Below are 7,387 nucleotides of genomic sequence, written 5' to 3'. Positions count from 1 at the left end.
AACACAATACAGGCCTTTCGGCCCACAAAACTGTGACTAGCATGTCCTTATCTTAGAAATTGCCTAGAGTTACCCAAAGCCCTCTATTCTTCTAAGTGCTATGCAGTTATCCAGGAATCTCCTAAAAGACCCTATCTTTTCCGCCTCCACCACCGCCGCCGGCAGCCCATTTCATGCACTCACCACTTTCTGCGTAAACAAAAAACTTAGTCCTGACATCCCCTCTGTACCTACTTCCAAGCACATTAAAATTATGCCCTCTCGTGTTACTCATTTCAGCCCTGGGAAAAAGCCTCTGACTATCCACAAGATCAATGCCTTTCATCATCTTGACAACCTCTATCAGGTCACCTCTTATCCTCCGCCACTCCAAGGAGAAAAGGCCGAGTTCACTCAGCCTATTCTCATAAGGCATGCTCCCCAATCCAGGCAACATCCTTGTAAATCTCCTGTGCACCCTTTCTATGGGTTCCACGTCCTTGCTGTAGTGAGGCGACCAGAATTGAGCACAGTACTCCAAGTGGGGTATGACCAGGGTGTTAAACTCAATCCCAAAATCGCCAGTCTTTTAAGGCAATACTGCCCGGAAATCGAAAAGCGTGCATGCGGCCACACATTTTAATTCCACATCCCATTCCCATTCTGATATGTCTATCCACGGCCTCCTCGACTGTAAAGATGAAGCCACACTCAGGTTGGAGGAACAACACCTTATGTTCCGTCTGGGTAGCCTCCAACCTGATGGCATGAACATTGACTTCCCTAACTTCCGCTAATGCCCCACCTCCCCCTCGTACCCCATCCGTTATTTATTTTGATACACACATTCTTTCTCTCACTCTGCTTTTTCTCCCTCTGTCCCTCTGACTATATCCCTTGCCCATCCTCTGGGCTCTCCCCCTCACTTTTCCTTCTCCCTGCCCTCCTGTCCCATGATCCTCTCATACTCCTTTTGCCAATCAACTATCCAGCTCTTGGCTCCGAACCTCCCCCTCCTGTCTTCTCCTATCATTTTCGATCTCCCCCTCCCCCTCCTACTTTTAAAACTCTTACTAGCTTTTTCTTCAGTTAGTCCTGACGAAGGGTCTCAGCCTGAAACGTCGGCTGTACCTCTTCCTAGGGATGTTGCCTGGCCTGCTGAGTTCACCAGCAAATTTGATGTGGTTACAAGTTATCACATCAGCGGAATGTGTTGAGTGGAGATGCCGCGGTACAAAAACAGCAGCTACGGGCGTTGATTTGCAGTAGCGATTGTGGGGATGCAAAAATGGGACAATTTCAGCCTACTCCGCTCCGTATGTTGATAACCATAGTCAGAAGTGAACAGCAGTAGTTAGCTGCAGATGGGATTTGTACTCAGGCATCTCAGAGAAAGAAGCCAAAAATCTACAAAGGCTATGTATGCTGCTATTTCCTTTAGCTCTCGACCTAGACTCGGAATGGTACCGCAAAATACCTCAGAACTGCTCTGCATTTTTCCCAATGCAGGCGGAGCAGTAAGAAAGTTACATCCTGAAATGCTGTCAAAATTCTTTGACAACTGATGATGTGACCCTGGTTGTATCGGTTATTAATCATAAAACTGGAAAGAGGAAAAGGGCATTTTGTCCTCCTAACATGTCCAGACATTCATCAAGTTGTAGTTGAGATTCGACCTCAACGTCACGGTATTGCCTTCTGCCTTAATATTCAGAAATCCGTCGATTTTTTGAACGAATTTAATAACTGTGCCTTTAAAGGGTGGAGAATTCCACCAGCGAGTGCACATTAAGTGCGTGATCTTGACTGATGAGCAGGTTGTGCCAAGTTGCCATTTACGGGAACATGACGGAACGCCGCTAGTCAGAATTCCGCTAAAAGGCCCGAAATGTTTCCCACTTCAGTTCCAAGTAGCAACCGCCCAGTCTGAGACTGGAGCCATGGTTCTTGGAGAGTCTGTTGTCTTCATGCAGCGTGTTAAGATCTGTTGGAATTTTAAACTTCATCGAGATCTCCCCTTATACTCGTAAATTCTGGAGAAAACAGGTCCAGACTATGCAAATTATTCTCATTTGGCGAGTCCACTGTTTCCGGAACTAGTCTGGTGAATATTTGTTGAAATCCCTCCATCTTTATAAGCGGCGATATCAAAACTACAGAATGATGTCCCCGTTCGTGTACTTAGATCTCTCTCAAGACAAAGTCTAAGATAACGTTTGTCTGCCTCGCGGTCTGTTGTTCCGGCACTTCGGCTTTCAGGAAGCCGAAACAACACTACCATGAAAGTTATATACTCTGATATTGAAATATTTGCAAAATATAGTAAAATTGGAACATGTTATCAAACAACTAAACTAACGTTTTAATTAAAATTTGCTCGTGAAACAGATAAATACACAAATAGTTAAAATAATAAATGAATTTAAGCTAATCTTGCAATCTATCAATCAATCTTTACGATCCATTTTTCATTTTACACAACTCATCTTTTACTTACATTCCACAAACAATGGTGTCTCCAATGGTTTGAAGTGGTGAATGTGGCCCAAGACACAAGGGTCTATAACAGTACAATTCTGGGTGCTGTCCTTTCGGTTCTGCTACAGAGCAGGTTTTTGTACTCCAACAAAAACTGACCGTCATGCAGATAGTTCTCAAAAAAAATCGTTCTCGTAGCTTGAAAATGCGCACTTTACAAAGAATTACTTGTAGTCTAAAGAAGATTTAATCAAAACAGCGAGTGCTGATCTAGTCAGAGAGTTTCCGTATAACTGTTAACATTTCAGATTTTATACATTGATAAAAAGAAACCATATTTTCAACCTCTGTTCCACCTTTTTACTGAAAGTGTGGGATGTGGGATGAACGATTACTATGTTGTATTAGATGGTCTCATGCACAAGATGTCAGATGTTCTGGTGGTTGTCGCAGTAGGGGTACGAGTGCTGGGGTGTAATAATATTAGGTAGAAGTCATCGCTGGCAATGACTCTTATGAGAGCAATGATCAATGTGCGTAACGAGAAGACATTAATTATGCTAATTTTGGGATTATTCAGAGTTAAGATATATATATCTGATTATATTATAGGTTCCTTGTTGTAAATTAGTAATATTTTGGTCACATCCATCAAGTCAAAGACCGAAGAAAGATGCAGCAGTACCAATATAGGATCACCTAGCTCCACCCACTGCCTATCCCTACTCCAGTAGGACCATATTTCTTACCCATTGTCCTGCTGTTCCTCGTACGCTGTATTCCCCGTACAAGGTATTCTAAAATCTAGCAGAGTCACCGATGAATACCGTATATGACTGATCTCTGAGGCGAACGTTGGGAATGCTTCATATAAAAAGCTTTTTGTCCTCAGATTATCCAAATCTTCACTCAAAGGCGGTTGACTCAAGGTCTAGTTTTAATGGCTACGTAAAATGCTTCCTAATATCTGGTTTGTCAAACCAATTGATGATTTTGCACAGAAATTGTCTCACATTCTGTTGGACTACAATAACTTTACTCCAGTTTTCTTAAATATCTGTTTAATGGAGATTGTTTTCACATTAGGAATTAATTCAGTCTCTTGTGCTGCACTGGCTCCAAGCAAGTATATCCTGTCTTCGACACAGATAATAAGCACTAGATAGAAAAAATTGTGGTCTCTGGAACTTCCTGTAAAATATGAAGAATTCATTTAAATATACCACTTACCTCCTCTATGCGAAGCCAAACAATAATGCGTGAAAGTAATATTGTAAACACTTTCTATTACATTTGTCAAACAAAATTGAAAGATCCGAAACAAAACGTCAGAAGATGCGTCGAAATATGGACTTACTGTCAATTAGTTATAAAAGTCAAAACATTACCTTTGATTTATTGCTCCGCACCACTGCAACCTTTGGTGCGAAATATGGTATGAAATATCACTACTCCAGATTTCCCCATTTCCGTTTGATTTATCCGATCTCGTCGGAAGCTATTTCAATATTAGTTTCAAACATCCACATCGTCAAGTCTAGTAAGAGTTTTCACTATTTTGATGAGATGACCACTCTGTTCTGAGCACTGGAGAATTTAGGTATAACATTCACAACTCTCCACATAGAATTAATCCCTACTCCCAGATGCTAAACTGATGAATCCTCTTCATTTCCTTGCATTCGTATTCCTCCTTGGAGAGTGAATCTCAACTTGTCCAATGTGGACACCACGATAATGCAATGGTTAGCGTGAGCCTGAGCGGTACCGGAGTTCGGAGTTCAACCCTTACGTAATCTGTAAGGAGTTTGTAGGCTCCTCACCGTGAACTTGCGGGTTTCCTCCTGGTGATCCGGTTTCCTTCCACATTCCAAAGATCTGGATTGTAAATTGTCCTGTTATTAGGCTAGGATTCATAGGCGGACTGCTCGGCTGTGAGGCTCATTGGATCAGAAGGGTATCTTAGACGCTGTGTCTCTAAATAAACAAATAAAATCTTCAGGTGACGTCCTGTTAAGGTGCGACTGTGTGTCCACTATGATATTTTACCATTATTATCATGTCCTATTGCTCTTCCCGCAGATTGTTTCCATTAATTTTCGGTGATTCATTTATAGATCCTAAACAGCAAGATGAAATGAATTCTAAAATTCATCTTGTCAGAGCTTTTTTTTTGCATGTCGCAATGAGAACATCTCATTTTGCTGAAATCCGGTGACGTTACACCAGTCTTCTTAAATGTCTGGTAATAGAACTTCACTACCGAAGTACACCAGTAAAATTATGCTTTATTCATTCCAAATCATGTGTAGGCTATATTAGGTAAAGAGAAACAGACTTCAATCAGTATTCCACATGTGCCGTATTCTCCGGAGCACCCTCTACAATTTCAGCAACACCTTGGAGTAATGGTCAGTATACATAATGGAACATGAAATAATATGATCCAAATTAATATTAAATTTACTTGCTGCTAAACTAAAGAGGGAAGAGCAAAAAAGCGCATCGGAGAAGATGTCAGTATATCGACTTTTAATTTTAAATGTCACAACTTAATATTCAACTCTGCAATATCGCAATATTTATCCTGTCTTCCTATTACAATGGGGCGTTGGGGTCGGACCTAAGTGCTGGACACAGACACGGAGGTAACATTAACAGAAGTGTGTTTTATTAATAGTTGCCAGGAAGGCCGGAGAGCGAGGATTAGATGCTTACATAGACGTAAACGTTGGACAACAAACCAGAGGAACCTGGACTTGGAATCGGACGTGGAACCCGGACTTGGACAAGGACGCGGAACCTGGACCTGAACTTGGATGCAGAACCTGGACATGGACTTGAATGCAGAACCTCGACTTGGACTTGGACTTGACTTGGACTTGGAGCCTGAACTCGGACTTGACTTGGACACGGAGCCTGGACTCGGACTTGACTTGGAGTAGCGTCAAACGGCCTGCAACACTCAGCTGGACACGAGACGACAAAACCCAACAACGACAGACAATTCGCGTCTTGGCTTGTCTTGGCAAACGGCCAGCAATTCTCAGCTGCCCACGTAAACGACTGAATTCGTATCTTGACTTGGAGTAACGGCAAAAGGCCAGCTAAACTAGGTATGTGAAGAAGAAAAAAATTAGTTAAGACCAAATTTGGACCCTTGAAGACAGAAACGGGTGAAATTATTATGGGGAACAAGGAAGTAGCAGACGAGCTGAACGGGTACTTCGGATCTGTCTTCACTAGGGAAGACACAAACAATCTCCCAGATGTAATAGTGGCTAGAGGACCTAGGGTAACGGAAGAACTGAAGGAAATTCGCATTAGGCAGAAAATGGTGTTCAGTAAACTGATGGGACTGAAGGCTGATAAATCCCCTGGGCCTGATGGTCTGCATCCCAGGGTACTTAAGGAGGTGGCTCTAGAAATCGTGGACGCATTGGTATTCATTTTCCAATGTTCTATAGATTCAGGATCAGTTCCTGCGGATTGGAGGGTAGCTAATGTTATTCCACTTTTTAAGAAAGGAGGGAGAGAGAAAACAGGCGATTGTAGACCAGTTAGTCTGACATCAGTGGTGGGGAAGAAGCTGGAGTCAATTATAAAAGAAGAAATAGCGGCATATTTGGATAGCAGTATCAGGATTGGTCCGAGTCAGCATGGATTTACGAAGGGGAAATCATGCTTGACTAATCTTCTGGAATTTTTTTGGGGATGTAACTGTGAAAATGGACATGGGAAAGCCAGTGGATGTAGTGTACCTGGACTTCCAGAAAGCCTTTGATAAGGTTCCACATAGGAGGTTGGTAGACAAAATTAGAACATATGGTATTGGGGGTAAGGTACTGACATGGATAGAAAATTGGTTGGCAAACAGGAAACAAAGAGTAGGGACTAACGGGTCCTTTTCAGAATGGCAGGCAGTGACTGGTGGGGTAGCGCAAGGTTCGGTGCTGGGACCGCTGCTATTTACAATATACATTAATGATTTAGATGAAGGGATTAACAGTAACATTAGCAAATTTGCAGATGACACAAAGCTGAGTGACAGTGTGAAATGTGAGGAGGATGGTATGAGAATGCACGGTGACTTGGACAGGTTGCGTGAGTGGGCAGATGCATCGCAGATGCAGTTTAATGTGGATAAATATGAGGTTATCCACTTTGGTGGCAAGAACTGGAATGCAGATTACTATTTGAATGGTTTCGAGTTAAGAAAAGGGGAAGTACTACGAGATCTGGGTGTCCTTGTTCATCAGTCACTGAAAGTAAGTATATAGGTACAGCAGGCAGTGAAAAAATCTAATGGCATCTTGGCCATCATAACAAGGGGAGTTGAGTATAGGAGCAGACAGGTCCTTCTGCAGTTGTACAAGGCCCTGGTGAGACCCCACCTGGAGCATTGTGTGCAGTTTTGGTCTCCAAATTTGAGGAAGGACATTCTTGCTATCGAGGGAGTGCAGCGTAGGTTCACTGGATTAATTCTAGGTATGGCAGGAATGTCATATGTTGAAAGATTGGAGCGACTGGGCTTGTATACACTGGAATTTAGAAGGATGAGAGGGGATCTGATTGAAACATATAAGATTATTAAGGGATTGGACACGCTGGAGGCAGGAAACATGTTCCCGATGTCGGGGGAGTCCAGAACCAGAGGCCACAGTTTAAGAATAAGGGGTAGACCATTTAGAACGGAGTTGAGGAAAAACTTCTTCACACAGATGGTTGTGGTTCTGTGGAATGCTCTACCTCAAAAATCAGTGGAGGCCAATTCTCTGGATGCTTTCAAGAAAGAGTTAGATAGAGCTCTGAAAGATAGCGGAGTCAAGGGATATGGGGAAAAGGCAGGAACGGCGTACTGATTGTGGATGATCAGCCATGATCACAGTGAATGGCAGTGCTGGCTCGAAGGGCCGAATGGCCGACTCCT

Source organism: Mobula birostris, chromosome 2, assembly GCF_030028105.1.
Source record: "Mobula birostris isolate sMobBir1 chromosome 2, sMobBir1.hap1, whole genome shotgun sequence".
Lineage (NCBI taxonomy): Eukaryota > Metazoa > Chordata > Chondrichthyes > Myliobatiformes > Myliobatidae > Mobula > Mobula birostris.
Note: the sequence above shows the minus strand (reverse complement) of the source record.